Genomic DNA, 22,548 nt, shown 5'->3' with positions numbered 1-22,548 from the left:
GTAGAAGAGTTGGATGCAAATGCAGGGCACTATGGCTTCAAATAATAAAATAAAGAATTATTATTAATATTTGAGAGTGCACGCAATGTGAAGGACCCTGGATACTTAACTCACGTTTAAGGTTTATAACCACATAGAAAAGTAGGAATTGAAATCCCTCCTTTATGGTGAGAAATATGAGATGCAGAGGGCTTGCCAAGCTTTGTCAAGGTCATACAATTGTAAGTGATGCTCCCACGATTTGAAAGCTGGTATCCCTGGCTCCAAAGCATACGCACCTTTCACCCAGTACTCCCACCCTTGCACGTACTCTATTTCAACAGGCAAATTGTCATTGAAGACCAGAGCTCTCCTTTCTGAAATTGCAAGTACTTCTGGCAACTTGGAACGCTTAAAGCCAATGCCCCAGCCATGTGTGTGACTTCAAAACATTTCTATTATTAATGATATCGTAATTTTCTCCATAGCAATACTCCCTTAAGTTCCAGCTCTCGTGAGTGAATAAAGATTAAAGCCACTTGGAAAGAACAAGGTGGCATATCAGAACAGAACAACTTCTTTTTCAAAGTGTAATTTTGAAAAAGAAAACTGGCATTAAATACCAAGAATGCAAGAATTATAAAGTCTAACTCACCCAGAATGTTAGATGGAGATTTGGAAAACGTATAATGGATGTACTCATGTTCCCGTGGTGGGAAGTGGAAGAAAGAAAACAAGGACCGTTCTCCATGGTGTTCACCATCGATGACACATTTACCACACCTCTGCACTTGGCAAGCTTAACTATAAAGACAACAACACTTTTATATGATGCTCATACCATGCCCCAGACAATATACTAAGTGCTTTACATACTTCATCTCATTTAACACTTACAATACCCTAGGAGGAAACTGATATCCAATGAAGTTAACTGCTTCCTCTCACAGCTGATTAAGTGGCAGGGCTGGGATTTGAACTTGAGCCTTCCTGACATTAGAGTTCTGCACTCAAAATTCACATGTCCCATTAAACAAGTCACCTAAGGGTCATTCACGGGCATTTGTTTTCCACAGTCCTCTGATCTATTCGTTTCACTATTAAAAGCATCATGAGTATATTCCTGAGTGAGGCAAGGGAAGAACTATGAAAAAGCAAAGTGTGTATGAAAAATAATCTACATTAAGCAAGTCACCTCCTTCCCCTGGACCTCAGCCCTCCCATGTGTACAAGGGGATTTCACAAGAAATTTGCTAAGGTCTTCTTCAAGGAAATGTGCTTGAGAGGCACCCAGGTGAGGGAATGTGGGCACCAATGCTAAGTCTCCTGTGAATGAGCTCTCTCCCAGCTCTGCCATTCGAGCTCTGCGTGTCTCTCTGTGTCTTCGTTTCCTCAACTATTTTATTTCATTTCATTTCAATTCACTTCTTTTTTTTTATTTTTTGGCTGTGTGGCTTGTGGGATTTTAGTTCCCCTACCAGGGATTGAACCTGGGCCCTCGGCAGTGAGAGCTCAGAGTCCTAACCACTGGACTGCGAGGGAATTCCCTGTTTCCTCAACTTTAAAATAAGAGTAAAAGTACCTACCCTGGGCTTCCCTGGTGGCGTAGTGGTTGAGAGTCCGCCTGCTGATGCAGGGGACGCGGGTTTGTGCCCCGGTCCGGGAGGATCCCACATGCCACAGAGCGGCTGGGCCCGTGAGCCATGGCCGCTGAGCCTGCATGTCCGGAGCCTGTGCCCCTCAGCGAGAGAGGCCACAACAGTGAGAGGCCCGTGTACCGCAAAAAAAAAAAAAAAAAAAAAAAAAAAAGTGTTGAAAATGCCCAGCGAAACTCCTGGAAAATATGAGCAATCCACCTGGTTTTCTTGTCTTTCCCTCAAAACAAGAAGCTCGTGAGAGCAAGAAGAATGAAGAGGGAGAAGGCAAAATCTTGGGATGTGAGCGTATAATGTAATCACTGGCACACTGAAGTGGAACCAGGGGCTTACCTGATGGTCCAGTGGTTAAGACTCCATCTTCCACAGCAGCGGGTGCAGGGTTCAATCCCTAGTCGGGAAAATAAGATCCCACATGCCACGCGACCAAAAAAAAATTAATAAATATATTAAATGGAACCAATCTCCTACTCCTGGTTCTTATTTCTTTTTTCTCTAATAAGCAGGATGAAAAGGAAATAAATCTAAGAATGAGAGTGTGACTTGAGTTAGAAAAAGAAAAGTAGATCTGAAGGAAGATTATGAGGAAAGCCTTGATCTTTTCCCTCCCATTTTGCACCCAGCTGCCCTCCAACCCTACTCACGTTTAGTCTAATTATTCATTGAAGAAATATTAACCGGAAACTTATCGAGTGCCGGGCCTCAGACTTGGTGTCAAGCATAAAAGGGAACTTAGACACAGCTCCTGCCCTTCCGTCAAGGTCCTAAAAGGTAGAAACAGGAATATGAGCAAAACAAATTTTCATTTCACTGCAGTGTAAAACCATGATCGTATAACGAAAGGACAACCCGCACACAGCCTGTATATGAGGCGTCACCAGGAGCGATGAAAGGACACATAAGCTGAGATAGGAAGGTGCCTTTTCTTGAATTAACAATGGAAAATGGGCACTGAGGCTCAGATGCCTTTGGCTTAAGAACCGGATGAATGGATGGGAGAGGCTTCCATGTCTGGGCAGAGCTCTGGGTCTTCAATTCAGGGTCCTGGGGAGTTCCAGATGTAATATGATGTGGTCAGAATCAACTGCTAGAGCACCATGTGCAAGGTGTGCATAGCAGGTGGTGTGTGTGCGTGCGAGCACATGCTCACGCATACACCTGTGTGAATGTGAGAGCAAAGTCCATGTGGGTGGCATATCTGGTAATAATTTTCTATTGGGAGATCACTGCTGCTTTGGACTCTCACTTACTTACTTGCTTTGTTCATTTGTTTTCTCAGACAATCTATTCCCATTCCGTTTGTACTTGCGTACTTTTTGCCCCTTAAGAGTACTTCCCTCTTCCCTTCTCCTGGAGATCCCTTTATTTATCTCTGTGGATACCAGCACCTTTGCTTTGGCACACATTTTCAAGATCCATGTTCTAGCATCCAGTCCAATTTTACTACAAATTTCTTATTCCTCCTTTTGAATGCCATCTCAGGCAACTTCTTTTCTTCCCAAAATTGCCCACAAAGGCTGAAATGGGTGAAGAGTCATCAGGAAGAAAGGTCAGTGATTAAAAGGCACAACTGGAAAGGTTACATTAGACACCTTCTTTTGTAGAGTTCACAAAGGCCCTTGCAGCTCTAGGAAAGGGAAAATGGTCCAAGGAAAAAATGGCCAGGAATATCAGGCAGAGCCTATCTTACCTGGAAGACACCCCAAAGCCAATTAGGAATGATACCCTCTTCTCTACAGGTTAGAAAAAGAACACTGTTTTTAATTACACACACACATATATACACACACACATATCTATATTTCATTTTTACCAAAGTAATGCATTATGAGGTTTAAATACACACACACACACACACACACACACACACACACACACGTGGTTGAGAACAGTGAGCAAGGGCTCTTTGCCCCACACTTTTCACCAACCCCCATCCAGCTCCGCATAAATAAGCACTTTTAATTACTTTACCTTTCTATATACATATATATATATTTTAATTGTTAGCTGTCTTCAGATATGCCTATACTGTTGTTACCGCTCTGAGACACATTCAGTTGACTTTGAACTCTAAGCCATTTCCATCCCACCTGCTTTCCCTCTTTCCTTTACTGGGTATCAGACTCCCCCCACCTTCCCTGGCCCCTTCCCTCCCCCTTTCCTTTCACAGCCATTTCTCCTAATTAGATCCTCACATGTGGCATTGCATTTTGGCATCTACTTCTCAGAAGACCCGGATTAACATAGTCTCTCATAAATCCTTCTGTGGCTGCTACAGGACGAAGTTCAAATTCCTCAGCAGAGCATACACAGCCCTATCCGATTTATTACTAGTCAAGTGCATTTCAAGCTGCATCCCTTTACACGTGAAGACAGATACCCAGCTGACCGTGACCCCTTCCTTCCTCTTCTGTCTTTGCACGTGAGATTTTTTCTCATTTCTGGAATTACCTCCCTTCTCTTGCCTAGTGGAAAAGCTCCTCATTATTCAAGCATTTGCTCAACCTCGGCTTCAACCTGTGAGACCCTACACAGAGAACTTAAAGTTGCACAGATTTCTGACCTACAGAACTCAAATCTGATAAATGAACGAGCTTTACGCTGTTCACATGTTTCTATGCAACAATAGAAAACTGGTACATTACAGCACCATAACTTAGCTCACCCAAACTGACACACAATTCAAATTTGTGGTGAGGACCATTCTACTGTGAATTTTTTTGAAAGCAGACATTGTTCCTTAAAGGCTTTGTTTGTCCAGAGCCTAGAAGAGTGGTTGACACATGATTTAATCAGACTGAGGAAACAAGATTGATGTAATGTCTTTAACAACACACCTGACATGTACTTAATAAAAAGCGTTTTATAAAAAAATCATGTTGTAACTATGACTCATGTATAAATTGAAAAGTCTATCACAGCTTTGAAAAACTGTTAGAGGTAATTACTCTTTTCTTCGTTACCTCTAAATCACGTAGTAGCATCTGAATAAATAAAGGGGGAATAAGAAAGACCTTATCCTTGGGAGTGCTAGGTCACTTATGTTTTCACTTCCTTAAGATTTCCCTGAATCTTCAGACTGGTTGGGAATCTTCCTGCTATATTTGTTCACAGCTTTCTCTATTTCTGTTTCAAGAAATTTTCTCAACTATAATTAGATAATTATTTGTATAATTGATTGCTTAAAATCTGGCTATCCTCTCCGAGGACAGAAACCATGCTTGGTTGATTGGAGTTTTTTCTCTATGACCTTGCAGAGCTCCTGACGTAAAATAGAAGTCCGATGCAAAATTCCAACAGAAAGAAAGAACAAACCAGGAGGTAACAGAGTCAATGTGCAATAATGTAAATGCTACACAGGGCAGGACTTATGGTACCAAGAGTAAGGACACAGAGGAACACTGGCCTGCATGCTAGGGACATAGCATTAGGTCGTCATTCTGGGAAAGGGGTCTAGCAAAAGGAAGTTGTGTTTCTAGAGCTCCAATCCAATGAGATGGGATTCAGAGGGACTGAAGGACAAACAGGAAATATTCAGATGGTAATTCTGTCCTTTAGATTGGACTCACACAGTGAGAATTGTAGGGAGACCTGGTTGGGAACCAGGGGGGCTCCCAGGACAACTCATTCCAGAGAATCTGGTGTCAAGTCTAGTTGACATCTATACCCTAGCACCAGAGAAGCTAATCCTTGTGGAAAAAGGGGATCTAGTGTGGGTCTGGGGAAGGGAATTGATTCTAAGACCCATAAGATGCTTGATAACTGTAGACAACACTTAACTGTTGTCATATGGATTCTGTCCTAGGAACTGTTGAAGCACTTCAAGATGTATTGCCACAGTTTATTTGCAGAGCAACTCCTAAGAGTAAGTGCTAATATCGTCTCCATTTTAGAGAATAGAACCTGAAACACAGATTCTTAAGGTCATAAAGCCAGTCCCAAGGTCATAACTCCAATCAGTGGTCGAACGTGGTAATCTGAGCTCTGAGCCCACACTCTAATATCTTGGCAATGAGAGGTGGTGGAAAGGGTGTGTACGTTGGAGGCTAGCGATGGAGATTCAAATCTGGTCCTTCCATTTTGTCCCTGGACCAATTTGAGCAAGTTCATGAATTTCTCTGAGCTTCAGTGTGCTTTTCTACAAAGTAGACCCAGTTACACTTACCTCCAGGAGTGGTATGAGGATTATATAATGATAATCACGGCAAGTGTCAGAGTAGATTTTCAATACATATTACATACCCTTTTATCTTCTGCCTCTTTTGTAACACCAGAAGGGGCCTTTATCTGCATGTGAAGGTCCTCAGAACTTGCCCCAGCTGGGAAGGTCAGAGAAAGAGGTGAGGGAATCAAGACTTGCCTGCCTTACTATTTCTGTGCTGTGTGCTTTGCTGCTGAATGAACATAATAGTGCTTAGCTTACAGCGTTTTTATGAAGATCAAATGAGATCATTTTGTGAGAGTGCTCTACAAATATAATGTGAGGGCACGTCAGGTATTATTATTCATACCATTCTGTCTCATTCAACAGAATAAACGCAGGCAGAATCCCAAAGCCTAAGTATTGTTAGGAGACAGATTTGCGTTTTCAATTGTTCTTCTTGGAAATTGTAAAAGCAGGTTCAGCCTGAATAAGCGTTGAAGGGATTTCAATTTCCCTTTAAATTCAGAGATGCCAAAACCCTGTGATTTCGGCTCCCAGGAAACACCACTGGAGCTACCTACCTGCTCTCAGTCTTGATAATCAAGTACATTAGTACTTAGCTGAAACTGAGGAAATAATATCTTCAGTCATGGTTAAGTCTTTAAGCACGACAGGCAAGTTTACCTATTGAGGAATCGCTATGGTTTGAAGGTCCAAATTCATTAGCATGGTTTCCAAGGCTCTTCAAGTTCTGAAACCTATTTTATCACCATCCTTCTGCCTTTCTCCTCCGACTTCCAATCTCAGTTCTATTTCCCCTGATCTACTCACCGCTCAATTAATACATCATTAAATTCCATTCCTCTGTGCTTTTATTATACTTTTCCCTCTATCTAGGATGCCTTTCTCTCCCCAGCCTTCCACCATCACATACAGACTTCTGTGTTTATGCTGAAATCTCACTTGTCCTTTAGATATAACTCAAACCCTCCCTAACTACGAAGTCTTCCTTCTTTGCTTACTTTCAGCCAGAATTTATGTCTTCCTCCCCTATGTTTCCCTTGAAGTCATTTATGCATCCATGTATCCATCCCTCCTCTTCTCCATCCTTCCCTTCCTCCCTCTTTCCCTCCCTTCATTCCTCCCTCCTTCTATCCCTCTCTCCATCCATCCATCACCCAACATTCTAGGCACCGCCCAAAATTTTAAGGCTCTAAAAAGGGTAAAAACAAATAAACAAACAAAAACAGTAGGACCCATCCTTCAAATACCCCTTTATTTAATGTTGAAAAATTATAAAATATTGTGGTTGTAGTGAATAAATGAGGTGATGGTGACAGCTGAGATAGAAAAATGGTTTGTCATGGGTAAATCAAAGAAGGCTTCAGGTGGGAGGTGAACTCCACACTTACCCATTTTGAAGGGTTAGTTAGAAATTGCCATATGGAGCACTGAAGTGCAGTGATTTTCATACCGTCATATATTAACTTGTGCATGTAGCTTCCTACCTCTGTTATTCTGGGGGTCATTTGGGCCCATAAATCCTTTGCTGTTACTTATTCTTAGTCCTTTGAGGAATGCCTGGCACATTGAAATGAATGAATGGATGGATAGATGGTGATGTTTTAGGAAAAAGAAAATATTTTCCTTTTTTTGACTTAAAGGAGTTCATCATGGCAAGACAGGAGGAAATCATAGCCTTCATAGCCTTAGAGATGAGGCTGTGAAGGCTAATTTTATGCTACATTGTGAAGCAATACTAATTCTCATTAAGCACTCAATACGTTCCAGATCGTAGCTGAATATTTTCTCAACATTATTGTAATCAATCTACAAAACAATCTTGCATTGTGGGTGTTGTTATCTCTGTTTTAAGAATGAAAAAAAACTGGCACCCACAGGGGTAAAGCAACTTGTCCCAGGTCATGTAGTTGTGACTCAGCTAAGATTCAGCTTCAGCTCTGGTTCCAAAGCCCAAGTTCTTAGCCACTGCATGATACTATCATCCATGTTGGTCCATCTTCTTCGAGGCTTTCGGGGGCCAGCCTAGAGCATTGTGAAGGACGTTCTACCATCACATCAAAGCCAAGTCCGTACCACGTCCTCTACCTAAAAATTCAGTTCAACCTTAAGGAACACTATGAACTGGATCACCTGAATCACTCTACTTGGTGCATAAAATCTCTTGTCTGGGATTTTGACTCATAGCATAGTAATGGATGAAATAGTCTATATTACATTGTGGTTAATCATTGTCTTTGATAATACCCCAGGCTTTAAATGCCAGTTCTGCCATGCCCAAAAGCTCTCAGACAGGTGCTCTGTGACCACCTAGAGGGGTGGGATAGGGAGGGTGGGAGGGAGCGAGATGCAAGAGGGAGGAGATATGGGGATGTGTGTATATGTATAGCTGATTCACTTTGTTATAAAGCAGAAACTAACACACCATTGTAAAGCAATTATACTCCAATAAAGATGTTAAAAACAAACAAATGAACAAACAAAATCCTATTCAATTTAGCTCAGCCTATGTTTCATCATGTATAATAATAGTATAATGACACCTAATGTGTCAAAATTAAATAACATATATTAAATGCTTAGCATGGTACTTAACGGTAAACACTTAATAAATATTGGTTAGCACTCAATATTATTAACTGATATACATATAATATTTATATTATATACAAATATATAATACCAAAACTATAAAATGCTACATGTTATGCATTATAGGTTATAAATTATATATAATATGTTGCATATTATATATATATATTTAAATGTTTTCCCTTTTGTTTCCATCTCGTCTTTTAGAAACTGCAGTACAATATATTTATTATGAGTGCAGGTTTTGGAGTCCAACTTCATTCAGTTGAATCCTGTTTTTTTATTTATTAGCTATGTGACCTTAGGCAAGTCATTGAACATTCATAAGAATGATAATACTAGTCCATTTCATTGGGTGTTTTGAGGATTAAATGAGGCACAAATCACTAAGCAAAGTGTTTGACAAATAGTAAGCACTTAATAAATGGTGTTGTTATTAATACCATTAGCATTATCACCACTATTAAATATTAATTGTTAATTCAATAAACTATTAATAATTTTATTATTTATACTTAAATAAATATTTAGCATGTTAATATCTAAATATTAAAAAGGTATTTCTTACGAAATGTGCTAGAGCACATATCTATATGTTACCCAGATATGTAGCCCGAACATAGACACGTAGGGTTCCCGAATGACTTTTGCACAGCAGTGCAAATCAGTTCTTTCACAATAATTGCACTTTATTTCATTTCTTCACTGTTATAAGCTCTGGATGTTTGTGCCTTGTCTTTTCTTTCAAATTTTCATAGTTCCACTCACTTCCTTCTTCTTTCCTTATGGGCACTACCCATAGGTGAAGAGAAACGGTATAGGGGCAGAGGACAGAATTTATAGGCAGGGGCATGAACAAAGATGCAGAAGAATGGTAAAGATGATGACACATTTGAGATACAAAAAACATATAAGTGTTCCTGAAGCACAGAGTACAGAGGACAATCTGTGTTACTTCTTTAATGATGTGTTTATTTCTTGTAGTGGGAAAATTTGTGCATTTTTGCAAACCTATGCATTGTATCTGGTAGGGAAGTACACACTGAATGAAGAGAGAGGAGGGTTGATCAACAGTGTAAGTCTCCTGAGAAGACGAGAGGCTTTTGCCAGGAACAAGAATGGAGATCCTGTTATCGTGAGGAAAAGCGGAACAGGATAGAGAGAGATGTAGGTGAGAGTGAGGCGACTTAAGTGTCATGCCCACTAATCAGCATTTTATCTTGCAGGTTAAAGGCAGACAATAATATTCTCAAATTAGTTTTCTCTACTGGAGCCAAGGTCATGGTGGTGGAGAAGTCAAGACAGGGAGTGAAAGGTTAGGAGTCTCTGCAGCTTGATAACTGACCATCTGCAGTTGGCAGAGCAGAGGAAGGGGAAGCAGTTGAGATTGCCCTAGTCTAGGTTCTGCTTTGGGCAATGGTGGCTGGCCATGTCAGAATGAACAACACTGTGATGAGGAAGATGGATGGGATGCCTGGGAGACACCCAATTAGGGATGTGCACCTAAAAGCAGTTCCATGGATGGGTCTGGAGTTAAGAAGCGTCTGGCCTTGATATAAATACTTAGGTGTAATTAGTAAATAGATGGTCATTAAAGCCATGTGACTGATGGAGTAACCCAGAGAGAGGATGGAGAATGCAGAGAGAAGAGGAAACTTGGCATGTATAAATGACGATGGGAAGGTACCAAAAGAGGTGAAGAAGTTGAGGATAAACAAGGATCATAGGAATATTACTCAGCCATAAAAAAGAATGAAATAATGCCATTTGCAGAAACATGGATGGACCTAGAGATTATCATACTAAGGGATGTAAGTCAGACAGAGAAACACAAATATATGATATCACTTATATGTGGAATCTAAAAAAAAATGATACAAATGAACTTATTTACAAAACAGAAACAGACTCACAGACATAGAAAACAAACCTATGGTTACCAAAGGAGAAAGCGGGGAGGGGGAAGGAGAAGTCAGGAGTTTGAGATTAGCAGATACATACTACTATATATAAAATAGATAAACAAAAAAGACCTTCTGTGTAGCATAGGGAACTATATTCAGTATCTTGTAACAACTTATGATGGAAAAGAATCTGAAAAAGAATATATATATATATATATATATATATATACACACATATATGTATATATATGTGGATCACTTTGCTATACACCTGAAACTAACACAACATTGTAAATCAACTATATTTCAATTTTTAAAAATTAATTAAAAAATTAAAAAGAACTGATGGTAAAGGAAAACAAACAGGGATAGTGGGGTCAAATCACTGAAGCAAGATCCCTAAGAAGGGGCTAAAATCCATAAGGTACGGAGCAGATTAGCTTTAGATAGTGAAGAACCAACCGTCTGTTGTGACAGAAGGGAACGAGGAAAGTACAGATACAGATCCAGGTGAAATGTATGTGCCGCAACTCATATTTTCTCAGGGAATAAGAGGCCAGGTGATGTACTAAGCTTGAGAGGGGAACGTTTGAAGGGTCAGAGGTCTGAAAAGAAAAATGGACATTTGAAGTAAAAGTGTTCCAAGGTAGTATGTGGGACCTGGTTAGGGTAAGAGGGGAAAAGCACATCAAAATTTCAGGGTGACTGGCATGTGAAGTAGAGAATGACAGGAGAGAATGAAAGATGTTAATGCACCTGTACATCCTGTGTTCCATGATTTTAACATCTGCCTTGCATCAGCCAGCGGTATCCAGAAAAACAGAGCCACTGGGAAGAGATAGATGATACAGATACAGATATAGATATGGATAAAGATACAGATATGGATAAAGATATGGATGTAGATGCAGATATGGATATAGATACAGGTATGGATACAGATACAGGTATCTATATCTGGGATATAGATATGGATAGTATAGATATTTATTTATTACAAGCTATTGGCTTACATGATTATGAGACTAAGAAGTCTCATGATCTGCTGTCTGAAGCTGGAGACCAGGAAAGCCAGTGATGAGAGCTGGAGAGTTGACGCTGTAGATTCTAGATGGAGTCTGATGGCCTGAGAATCAGGAGCGTGGAGCGCAGGAGGACCCAGATGTCCCAGCTCTGCAGTCAGGCACAGAGGGAGCAAATCCAGCCTTCCTCCCCCGTTTTGTTCGATTCAGGCTCTCAATGGATTGGATCATGCCCATCCACATGGGAGAGCGCCATCTGCTTTACGCAGTCCTCCAATTCAAATGTTAACCTCTTCCAGAAACATACTACAGACACACTGAGGAATAATGTTTAATCATATATATGAGCATCTCGTGGCCCAGTTGACACATAATTTAACCGTCTCGTGCCTTGCGCAGCCCCCAAGAGGATCCAGCCACCGTTATGATGTATTGTCTAGTGATCACACCACCTTCCAGAGCATCTAACATTTGTTTTTATTCACGTCTAGACTTCAGCTGGCTTTTGAAGCAGCACTTGTAGAACATTTTAGAGGAACTGGGAAACAATAGAGCTTTCATGATGGGTTCATGTAGGTCTTCTCAGTTACCCTCTTAAGTATTGGGAGGAGGCTTAAAATAAAACGCTTTAGATTATATTAATGTACCAGTAGGTTAAAGCTCTCTCTTAGGTAGTTACAAGTTTAAATCAGCTTAAATCCTTATTTCTGTATCATTAGACAACTCCATCTTACTCTGGCTTTTAATTCCATGGCCAATTAACATAAGAAATGGTATGACTTCTCCAAGCTGTGTAATCAGCTCTGAGCTGGAATCCTGGCTTTGCCACTAACCAGCTGTGAGATTTGGGGCAAATTAGTTAAATGCAAACGCACTATACCTTTTCTTATCTGTAAAATGGGAGTGTTGAGGTATACCTTGGCATACTGTATTTATAAAAGATTAGAAAAAATTATATTTTAAATTCTATATTAGTACCAAGTAACAGATACTTCACAATATTTTTGCCTTATAAAAAAAGAATAAATCCTGATATAAGGGGGTAATATAGTCAGGAAAAAAAGTATTTTCTCTGTAAGAAAAAAGAAATACCTTGTTTATCCTGGAGAGAGGAGAATAATGGCAGCTGAGTTATCATGAAGTAAAGAGAATAGATTCTTCTTGTGTTCTTCTGGAAACCAGACCAAGAACAGGAGTGCTAAAGTTCTGAGGAGATAACTTTAGGCTTAATCCGGTGATTAGCCAAAAGACAATAGACATCCGGCTGAGTCTCTGGATGGTAACTGAATCTAGCTAGAATTTAATAACATCATCATTTGTTTGATGTTTTGTGTTTGGTTTATTCATTGTTACTGTTAAGTTTGCATTTCATTTATCGTAAGCGATTCTTATTTTCCATTTAAGATGGCAAGTGATTTTTTTTTCAAGTGGAATCTTTATAGAAGTGTCTGTTAAAAGAAAAATATTAAATAATAGTATTTTGTACATATAACAAACATCCTTCAGGTGATGCAGAAATGGCTGATTGTTGGGAAATACTGGCTCAATTAAGGAGCTGTCTGCCTACTCTTAGACCCCTTCCAACTCTCAGCTGCTATGACTGTACATTCGTAGGGGAAGCAGACGCAGTGCTTGAGAACTTGATGGCAGCAGTTCTCAAGGACAGCAGTACAACTCTCCTAGTGTATTTTGAAATTTTATAGGGTGTATTTTTGTTTGTCCCAAGAGTTGGGCATAGTGATCAATATAAAGGGCTGGGGATGCTACATGTTCTGTGTTGTCAGGGACAGTCCCTCATGCAAAGAATTACTTTACATCCCATATGATTTTCAAAGGTCCTGCTGTAGAGTCATTAGTAAGTTGCTTATTATGATTATACACATACACATAGTATGCTTTGCATGGTTTTAAAATAAAGATAATTGTCCAGGGATGCATCTACCTTGTAAAGTAGAAAAGATTTTTGTTATTTTTAGAATGTTACCAAGACTGTTATCCATTGAGAAAATAGTCAACAGTAATAGCATTGTGATATTTGAGTTGTTATAACACACTTGGATCAGCCTATATTTGTAGCTCTTACATTGCTGGTGGATCTATGATACTGGCAACATCTCACAATTTGTTAAGTCTTCTAGGGTGTTCATGTGTTAGTAACTATATGTAAGTAAACTCTATATATCATAAATAATAGTTTACATAAAATATAATGCAGTAATGTATTTTATTTATTGAATGATAGATTTTATTTTATTATGAACTAATTTTATTTATTTTATTATGACATTCAGGTATTTCTGTTGGCTTTTCTTGAAATCATCTGTCGCTAGGTTGTATTATCTGTAAACGTTGTTTCATGGTTTTACAAGGGGGGCTGGCGAAATACTTACTAGAAAGTGGAAGTGTTGGGACAAATGGTGTTGAGCAGCCTGCCTGACACTGTGGAGTCCTCCATGGTGGCTTTGCCACTTTCTCCCTGTGTCATCTTGGGCAGTCCTTGACTTCAGAGCCTCGGTTCTTATCTACAAGGAAGGGATTCTATCAATGTACTGAGGGTTACACCAGACCCTGTAACGAGACCCTGTAAGCGCTTAGCAGAGCACCTGGCACCTATTAAGCTCTCAAAATATGCTAGCCTTTCTTTATAAATTATTTTACATGATTACTTATCCCTCTGAGCCTTGTCGGTGAGATGGGCTAAAAATATTATCTCAGGATTGTTGGGAGAATCTACTGATATGTTTGCAAAGTCAACACAGTGCTTGACATATAATGGATCTTAAATTGTTAGCTCACTTCTCTTCATGTGTGTTAATCCTAACTCTGCAGTGACATAATTCTTGTTCCTAAAACCATACCCTTCAAAATAATGTAAAGGACCTGGGAGGTCCTCCATAAATTGATTATATTGAGGAAATAGAAGACAATTAATGGGTATGCCACTCTAATGTTGGCTTCTATATGACAGTTGCATTTCTAAAACTGGCTATCATTTTTTTTTTTATCTATTAGCTATGGAAAAAGTAAGCTTCAGTTATAAAAATCAGATTAGAGGTGTTCAGGTATAAATTCTGCATTTTAGGTTTGCATGTGCATTTAAATGGCAATCCAGATAGTAATCTCAAGATAAAACAGAAGGGATGTGCAGTTTTCCACTCTGGTCTCCTCAGAGCATCTGCATTGCTCACACACTTCACTGGAGCTCTAAGCACCCTGTAAATTACAAACGTGCCTGTATTGTAAATCTTCAGTAAGTAATAGAATCATTCATATCGCACTGTCACCTGGCCTGAAATTCACCTAACACCCAGGACTGGGTCTTGTTGGTACAGAAGCGGCCAAATCTGCACCCGTGAAGATGAAGGACCCCCCCAGAGTGCAAGGACTGATCGTGGTCATTTTCCCTAGACTGCCCTTTTCTCCTCCTCTGAATTCCCACCTCCTTCTTAGCCTTCAAGGCAAAAGTCATAAAGAACATAAATTCTCAGCTTAGACATGGGTTTGAATCCTGATTCGGTCACAAACTAGCTATATAACAACAGTCAAACTCTGATAGCCTCAATTTTCTACCTATAAAAGAGGGATCTTATATACTTGTTATAATTAAATGAGACAGTAAATAAGACAAGCAATGATGAGTACATGACACATAAACTTTTTTTTCAGAAAAGGTAATTTTGCTCCCCTGATGGATCTTTCTGTATTTTTATTCCATCCTACAACAAAATCAGAAGCAATTGCTTCCTCCTACATATATCCTCCAGTTATATGAACTCATTATGGGACAGTCAACACTGTCTCCCCGGTGTAATTGCCATTTCTGCCCCCTCCCCTCAAATTGCTCATAGAAGAGAGAAAGCTGATGAAGGTGACCGTGTCTTTTGTTTGTGTATCCTTAACCTTAGAAGTTTCTGGCATGTAATTGAAAACAGTACATGATGGTTTTTATAGATAGTATTTCAGACTAGCACACAAACCATCATCAAAATTAAATATTCAAAAGAATGCGTGTTGGCCAGAAGCATTAGGCATCACCCTTAATTTACATATCAGTTGATAGTCTATTCAAATACCTTTCTACAGCATTTAGCACTTTGGGATGAGAATTAATATTCTCATTAAGTGGAGGGAAAAACTGAGAAGGGATATGGGCCTCCAGCAGTGAAGCTGGTTAGTGGTTACATGACTAATGAAGAGTTAGGATTCTTTCAGTAGCTAGGAGTAGAAAACCTGACTCAAACTAAGTAAGAAGGGGAGTGAATGTTCATGTAAGATACAATGTCCAGGAGTAGATCTAGCTTTAAATGAGTCGTGATTCAGGGCCCAAGTGATGTCACAAAGCTCCACTATTTTGCTCTGGTCCCTGTGGGTGGAACACATTAATGGGTTCTGCGTGGTGATTCCAGTGGCTTCAGGTTACTATCAATGCAGCATCTGATCCAGCAGAAGAGACCATTCACTCCCCTGAGCATGCTGACAAAAGTCAGAAAACTGATTCTTGGAGACAGTAAATGCCCTGACTGGGGTCACTTCTCTACCCCCCGGAACCTATCTCTGTGGATGGGGCCGCTGAATGCACTGACAGCAAGCGTAGCCAACGCACCTGGAACCTGGGGGTCAGAGCAGGGGGGAGGTGGAGTCAGCTTTATTCACCTTATGAATGTGGACCCAAAAAGCAGTGGTTCTCACAATGTCAAATCAGAGTCTCGTTCTCAAAAGTACAATATTTTGATGAGCAAAAACAATAAAATTCTACTCCAGTGGCAGAATCAAGAGAACTACTTTCTCCTGAATGAAGATACATCTCCAGTTCAAAAGATCATCTGAGGACCGATAAAGAAAAGGACAATTGTATACACATATACACACACATATGTGTATATATCTGTACATATGTGTCTATGTTACATGATAAAGTCTTGTATCACCTTGGGTTAAAGCCTCAAAGGTCAGTAGCAGAAGTAGAAGTAAAATGGGTATATGGGACCAGAAAATTAACTGTTACCTAAGAAACTGGCTCCACAGTTTAAAATAATTATCAAACATTATCGAATGAGGGAAGGACACCAGTGACTAGTATTGGGTTGCTATTTATCCTTCCAAAGACAGAAAATAAAGACTTAATGTCTTTCCCATTAACACATGGCTCTAGATTTTATTTTTTCTCCAATTTATATCACCAGAAACCTATTTACGAGATATATTATTTGAGTTTTCTGTAGAATTAAAAGTTAATGTTAATAAAAGTTCATACTATTAGGTAGAATGAAAAGGTAAAATAATTTATATTAATAGTCATCATACTGACATTTAATGTTGGATCAATTAAGAAATAATTTCCTGAAGAACACTTCTTATATTTCATATATCAGTTCCTAAAGACATTGTTATTTTCACCCATGGTCCCAAGGTAAGACTTTGTGAAATTAAGTGAGATAAAGTCCTCCAAGGGATTAATGACAAGTCAAAGTTCATCCTTCTGGAAAAATCTGATAGAAGTCCTTTTATCAGAAAAAAAAAAGAATTCTGCACTATGATAATGGTGTTCATATCAAAGGTTAGTGCTCACTTAAAGTGATCGTTCATTCATTTAACAAATATATCAAATATCTGAATATTACTTTAGGAAATGCAAGCATGGCAGTGCCAAAGACAAAGTCTCCGCTCTAATAGAGGCTCCGTCTGGTGAGTGATAAAAAATACAAATACATAGGGCTTCCCTGGTGGCACAGTGGTTGAGAGTCCGCCTGCCGATGCAGGGGACACGGGTTCGAGCCCCGGTCCGGGAAGATCCCACATGCCGCGGAGCAACTAGGCCCGTGAGCCACAACTACTGAGCCTGCGCGTCTGGAGCCTGTGCTCCGCAACGGGAGAGGCCGCGACAGTGAGAGGCCCGCGCACCGCGATGAAGAGTGGCCCCCGCTCGCCACAACTAGAGAAAGCCCTCGCACAGAAACGAAGACCCAACACAGCAAAAATAAATAAATAAATGAATAAACTCCTACCCCCAACATCTTCTTTAAAAAAAAAAAAAAAAATACAAATACATAAAAAGAAACGAAATTGAGCTATTTGTAATGAGGTGGATAGACCTAGAGTCTGTCATACAGAGTGAAGTAAGTCAGAAAGAGAAAGACAAATACCGTATGCTAACACATATATATGGAATTTAAGAAAAGAAAAGTCATGAAGAACCTTGGGGTAAGACAGGAATAAAGACACAGACCTACTAGAGAATGGACTTGAGGATATGGGGAGGGGGAAGGGTAAGCTGTGACAAAGCGAGAGAGCGGCGTGGACGTATATACACTACCAAACGCAAAATAGATAGCTAGTGGGAAGCAGCCGCATAGCACAGGGATATCCGCTCGGGTGCTTTGTGACCGCCTGGAGGGGTGGGATAGGGAGGGTGGGAGGGAGGGAGACGCAAGAGGGAAGAGATATGGGAACATATGTATATGTATAACTGATTCACTTTGTTATAAAGCAGAAACCAACACACCATTGTAAAGCAATTATACTCCAATAAAGATGTAAAAAGAAAATACAAATACATATATAATATAATTTCAAGTAATAATAAGCATATTGAAGGCAAGATAAGCTTGCCTAGGTTTTTGCAATACCCATTCCTTCCCTAGTACCTCACTGAACTCTCAATAAAGTTTCTCAAGGTTTATCACTACTCTGATTCCTTTGAAATATAAATTTTTGCCTATTATCTGCCTTATTTCTTTTTGAAATTAGTCTTAGCTAATTTCATAAAATAAATGTAAATATCTCCTTAACTTGAATCAAGTAGTTACATTTGTTCCTACTGTATCCAGTATAATGCACTCATATAGAGTGTTTCTTGTGTACTGAGTGTTGTTGCTAGGTGCAGAGACATACAGAAATATGAATAATTGCAATTAAATGTAATGTGTTATGCTAACCAGAAGAAATAGAAATTCCAGAAACAGATGAGGCACTCTAGGTGGACCGAAGAGCATACTCAAAATGCACTATTTATTTGTCCAACATCCATCCTGCCTCTGGAATATAGGGGGGTGAGATGCAGCGGAGGAAGCAGCAGCAGATACGATTAGGCTGGGAAGCAGTGGGAGGGGCTATGTTGAAATGAGCCTTGAATGTCATGCTCACAAGCTGGGACTTGATCCCATGAATTTACTCTCAGGGATAAAATCTGAGTGAACAACAAACTAACAGAATGGGATACAATGACATCAACTCGTTGCTCACTCTGGTCAAAGTCCTTGACTTTTTCCTAACACAGAGATTTCTTAATGAGCTTTCTGAATCTATAACAGACCCAGTTAATTCTCGGCCCAATAGCTCCCCATTTCATATATGGCAAAAACCAAAGCCCTTGAGATAAGCTACAAAGTCCTATCTGGCCTCCTATTATTCCTCTACTCTTTCCCTTGTTCGTTCCACTCCTGCCACACTTACCTTATTGTTACTGAATGTGCCCAGTCACCTTCCCCTTGGCACTGGCCTGACCTTTTGCCTGGAAGGTCCTTACCCTTGATGCTCACCTGGCATGCTTTCTCTTCTCGTCAAGTCTTTGCTCAAACATTATCACTTGGTGAGGTCTACCATGCCCACTCTATTTAAAATTGCAGCACTCCTCACCGTTCTCCCTTTCCCACATCCTATTTAATGCTTGACCATAAAACTGATACCCTCTAGCATGTGATATAACTTACTGCCTCATCCTACTAAAATATCAAATCCAGGAAGGCAGAGAGTTCTATCTTTTTTATCCTCCACTCTATCCCCAGCCGTACATGGCTCTTGGTAAGAGCTTAATAAATATTTGTTGCATGAATGAAACAGTAAGTGGATCTCTCCAACTATAAATCTTTTCCCCACAGTCAAGACTAAAGCATCACAGTTCCTTTCATTTGCCCTCTTAAATTCCTGCTTCATAAGCAATTCATTTTGAGCATAATTTTTCATTGCACACAATTTCATTGTTACATTTCCACCATTTATGACCAAAGAGCTAGAGAGAAATATGATGAAAATAGATAAAAGCAAGATACATAGTTTTTAAATGTGTGATTTCCATTTCCATCATTTATCCCTTTTAAATCAGGAACTGTTGATGCACAAAAACAATCAACAGATCTAAAGGAACTCAGGGGAATCACTAAAATCAATGTGCTGAAATCCACTGAAGCATTTCCTGTATGTTAATTACTTTCATTGCTCAGAAGCTAAAATCATTCATTAAATGGGCCTTCTCCTTTCTTCAAGTTGCATAATGACATTCTGTCCGCCACTCATTTTCCCTATGTCCTTGATTCAAATTGTCTAATGTTTTTTTCTCTTTCCCAAACAATCCAACATAATAATGCATGAATGCTATCTTTAGTACCTTCTCTTCATTTTGGGTAGCAAGTAAGGATATCTGTACTTTAATTCCTCCCCAAAATGATTTTTTTCTTTCTACGGTTAAATGTTAATGTTACTTCTGGAATGGCTGAGTCAAGGGCTTATTAGCAAATCTTATCTCCAAAAATGAACAGTAAAAATGTACAAAATTGACCAAAACAACTATGTCAGGACTCTGGAAATTGACCAAAGGTTAAATCAAATCGAGAAGCATTTATTCAAGAAAAGAACTGCTATTAAAAATCTTCTAAACGTTGGGAAAAACAGTGATTTCCTTTCCTGTTTTCTCCTTGCGATTCTTTCACCTCACCTTCTAGCCTACACAGTCTCTTTTTACACTAGGAAGAAAGTCAGCACCTCATCAAGTAAGTATTACCTTATCAGGTAAGGGTTTTTACCTGAGTTTTAGGTAACATTGCCATACAACTCTGTACTCTTTCAGCAAAGACAAAAATACACTGGAAAACACATCCCAATATGGGTCACTTCTGTAAGTTTCTACTCTCCTCCATTTTTTGCCCACTTTTGTTTACTTTTAAGAGTCATAAAGTAACTGTTCTTGTTTTTTTGTCCAGAGGCTTTATCTTTAATTAGTGGAGGGATGGGCTGAAGGAAGTTTACACTTCCAGAATGGAACAGAAACTGCCTAGATCAAAGGTTGGCAAGTGTTTTCCTGAAAGACCAGTTAGTAAACACAATAGGCTTTGAGAGCCACATATGGTCTCTGTCTATTCTTGTTTTGTAAACAACTCTTGAGAAATATTAAAAACATTCTTAGCTTGTGAATTCTTTACAGAGTGGAAGGGTTTGGCCCCTGGTCCATAGCTTGCCAAATCCTACCCTTTGCCTTTTTAAAATTAAACTTTTTTATTTGGGGATCATTCATATGCAATTCTAAGAAATAGTACAGAAGAATCCCTTGTACCCTTTATCCACTTTCCCCCATCTTAAAATTTTACAGCACAATATTATAACCAGGATATTGACATTGATAACAGTTAAGAAAAATTCATTGACTTTTAAACCTTTCTACTATTTGAATATAAGCATTTAAAGTTAAAAGTTTTCTCTTAACCACTGATTTAGCTACATCACATAAATTTTTATATATCTTGCTTGTGTTAGCATTCATCTGGAAAAAAATATTTTCTAATTTCTCTTGTGAATTCTATTATTTAAAACTTCATTTTATATCTAGCTTAAATTTTTTAAAAAGCAAAACTAAAAATCCTCCCGATAATACTGTCCCATCCTAAAAGCATTTACCTCTTTTATCATATAATTTTATTGGTGTTATCGTCTCTCCTCTTGGACTTTGAGTTCCATTCCTGCCTAAATAGCCCTGCACAGAACCTGGCACAGAGTATTTGCTCAATAGATATTTTTTCTAATAAAAGAATAAACGAATGAAAAAAACCTAAAACATCCAAAATAACAAGTGACTGCTAAGAGTGACGCATTGGTTCCATTACAATTTTTTAGATATCCAATCCATGATAGGCATTGCATGATGTGCATTACATAAGGAAGCTCATATAACCTCACACAGCAATTCTTTAAGGTAGGTGCTATTGTCCCATTTTATAGATGAGAAAACAGGCTTAGAGAACTTTAGTTACTTGCCCAAGTTTGCTAGGCTAATAAAAAGTGGTGATCAGATGTTACTGAAAGAACATTGACCTCGATGAACTTGTCTAAGAACTAAGTATCTGAAAAATGAAAGTTAAGGATTCTACTGTGTGTTATCCCTATGTCCATTTGCCAGTCAAGGAGTCTGGGGCTTTCAGGATTTTCTATCCATATGACAGAGCCTGTAGATGCCACGGCTACTCTGAATAATAAGGTCCTGCTTTCATGCATCTTAGAAATCCCCAACTCTGCTTTTTCCAAGCTGTCTATTTTTTCCAATACCATTTATTGAAGAGACTATTCTTTCTCCATTGTATATTCTTGGTTCCTTTGTTGAAAATTGATTGACCATGTATGCATGAGCTTATTTCTGGGCTCTCTATTTTTTTTCCATTGATCTATGTGTCAATTTTTATGTCAATACCATACTGTATTGATTACTACAACTTTGTAATATAGCTTGAAATCAGAAAGTATGATGCCTTCAGCTTTGTTTTCACCAAGACTGCTTTGGCTATTTTTGGTCTTTTGTGGTTCCATACAAATTTTAGAATTGGTTTTTCTATTTTTGTAAAAATGTCATCAGAATTTTGATAGGAATTGCATTGAATCTGTAGGTTGCTTCAGGTAGTATGGATATTTTTAACAATATTAATTCTCTATTCCATGAGCATGGAATCTCTTTCCACTTATTTGCATCTTCTTCAGTTTCTTTCATCAGTGTCTTATAGTTTTCAATGTACTGTCTCATCTAATCTTTACAAGAACCCTGAGATGTGGGTATTATTCTAAGACCCTCATGTTATTGACTGTAGCTCAGAACAGTGAGTATTTGGCCCTAGGTCACATAGCAAGCAAATTGGCAGAACCTAGATTTGGATCCAGATAATCTGAGTGAGCATGAAATGGGTAAGTAGGAGAGCTCCACAAACCACTATGGGGGACAGAAGAGGGAGGATTAATGATGTCCCACAGAGTGTGTCTTGACATCCAAATGTTCAGGTCAACTTTTCTCAAACATTGCTCATTCATACACCTACTTCTCTGTGTTTGTCACATCCTCAAGTTAACTAGATAGCCTTAGTGGTGCTGGTAGTCTGCATAAGCATCTCAAGACAGCATTTACCTGGTCCTAAATACTAATATTTGTAAAATTAGTGTTTGGATATGCCAGTTATATCTTTAAAGAAAAAAGGTGAATA

The 22,548-nt window shown here is 39.0% G+C and overlaps 1 long non-coding RNA gene across 1 annotated transcript; it reads right to left on the bottom strand.

Annotated features, from left to right (window-relative positions):
* Positions 1-2,384: 2,384 nt before the first annotated feature.
* Positions 2,385-12,470, bottom strand: LOC125961862 (uncharacterized). Its single transcript, XR_007472938.1, has 3 exons — positions 12,410-12,470; positions 5,877-5,953; positions 2,385-2,398 (listed from the first exon to the last, which is right to left on the bottom strand). It is a non-coding gene; the product is annotated as an uncharacterized LOC125961862 (long non-coding RNA).
* Positions 12,471-22,548: the final 10,078 nt, after the last annotated feature.

The sequence above is a fragment of the Orcinus orca genome, chromosome 17, assembly GCF_937001465.1.
Source record: "Orcinus orca chromosome 17, mOrcOrc1.1, whole genome shotgun sequence".
Classification (NCBI taxonomy): Eukaryota; Metazoa; Chordata; class Mammalia; order Artiodactyla; family Delphinidae; genus Orcinus; species Orcinus orca.
Note: the sequence above shows the minus strand (reverse complement) of the source record. Positions and strands in the feature narration are given on the sequence as shown.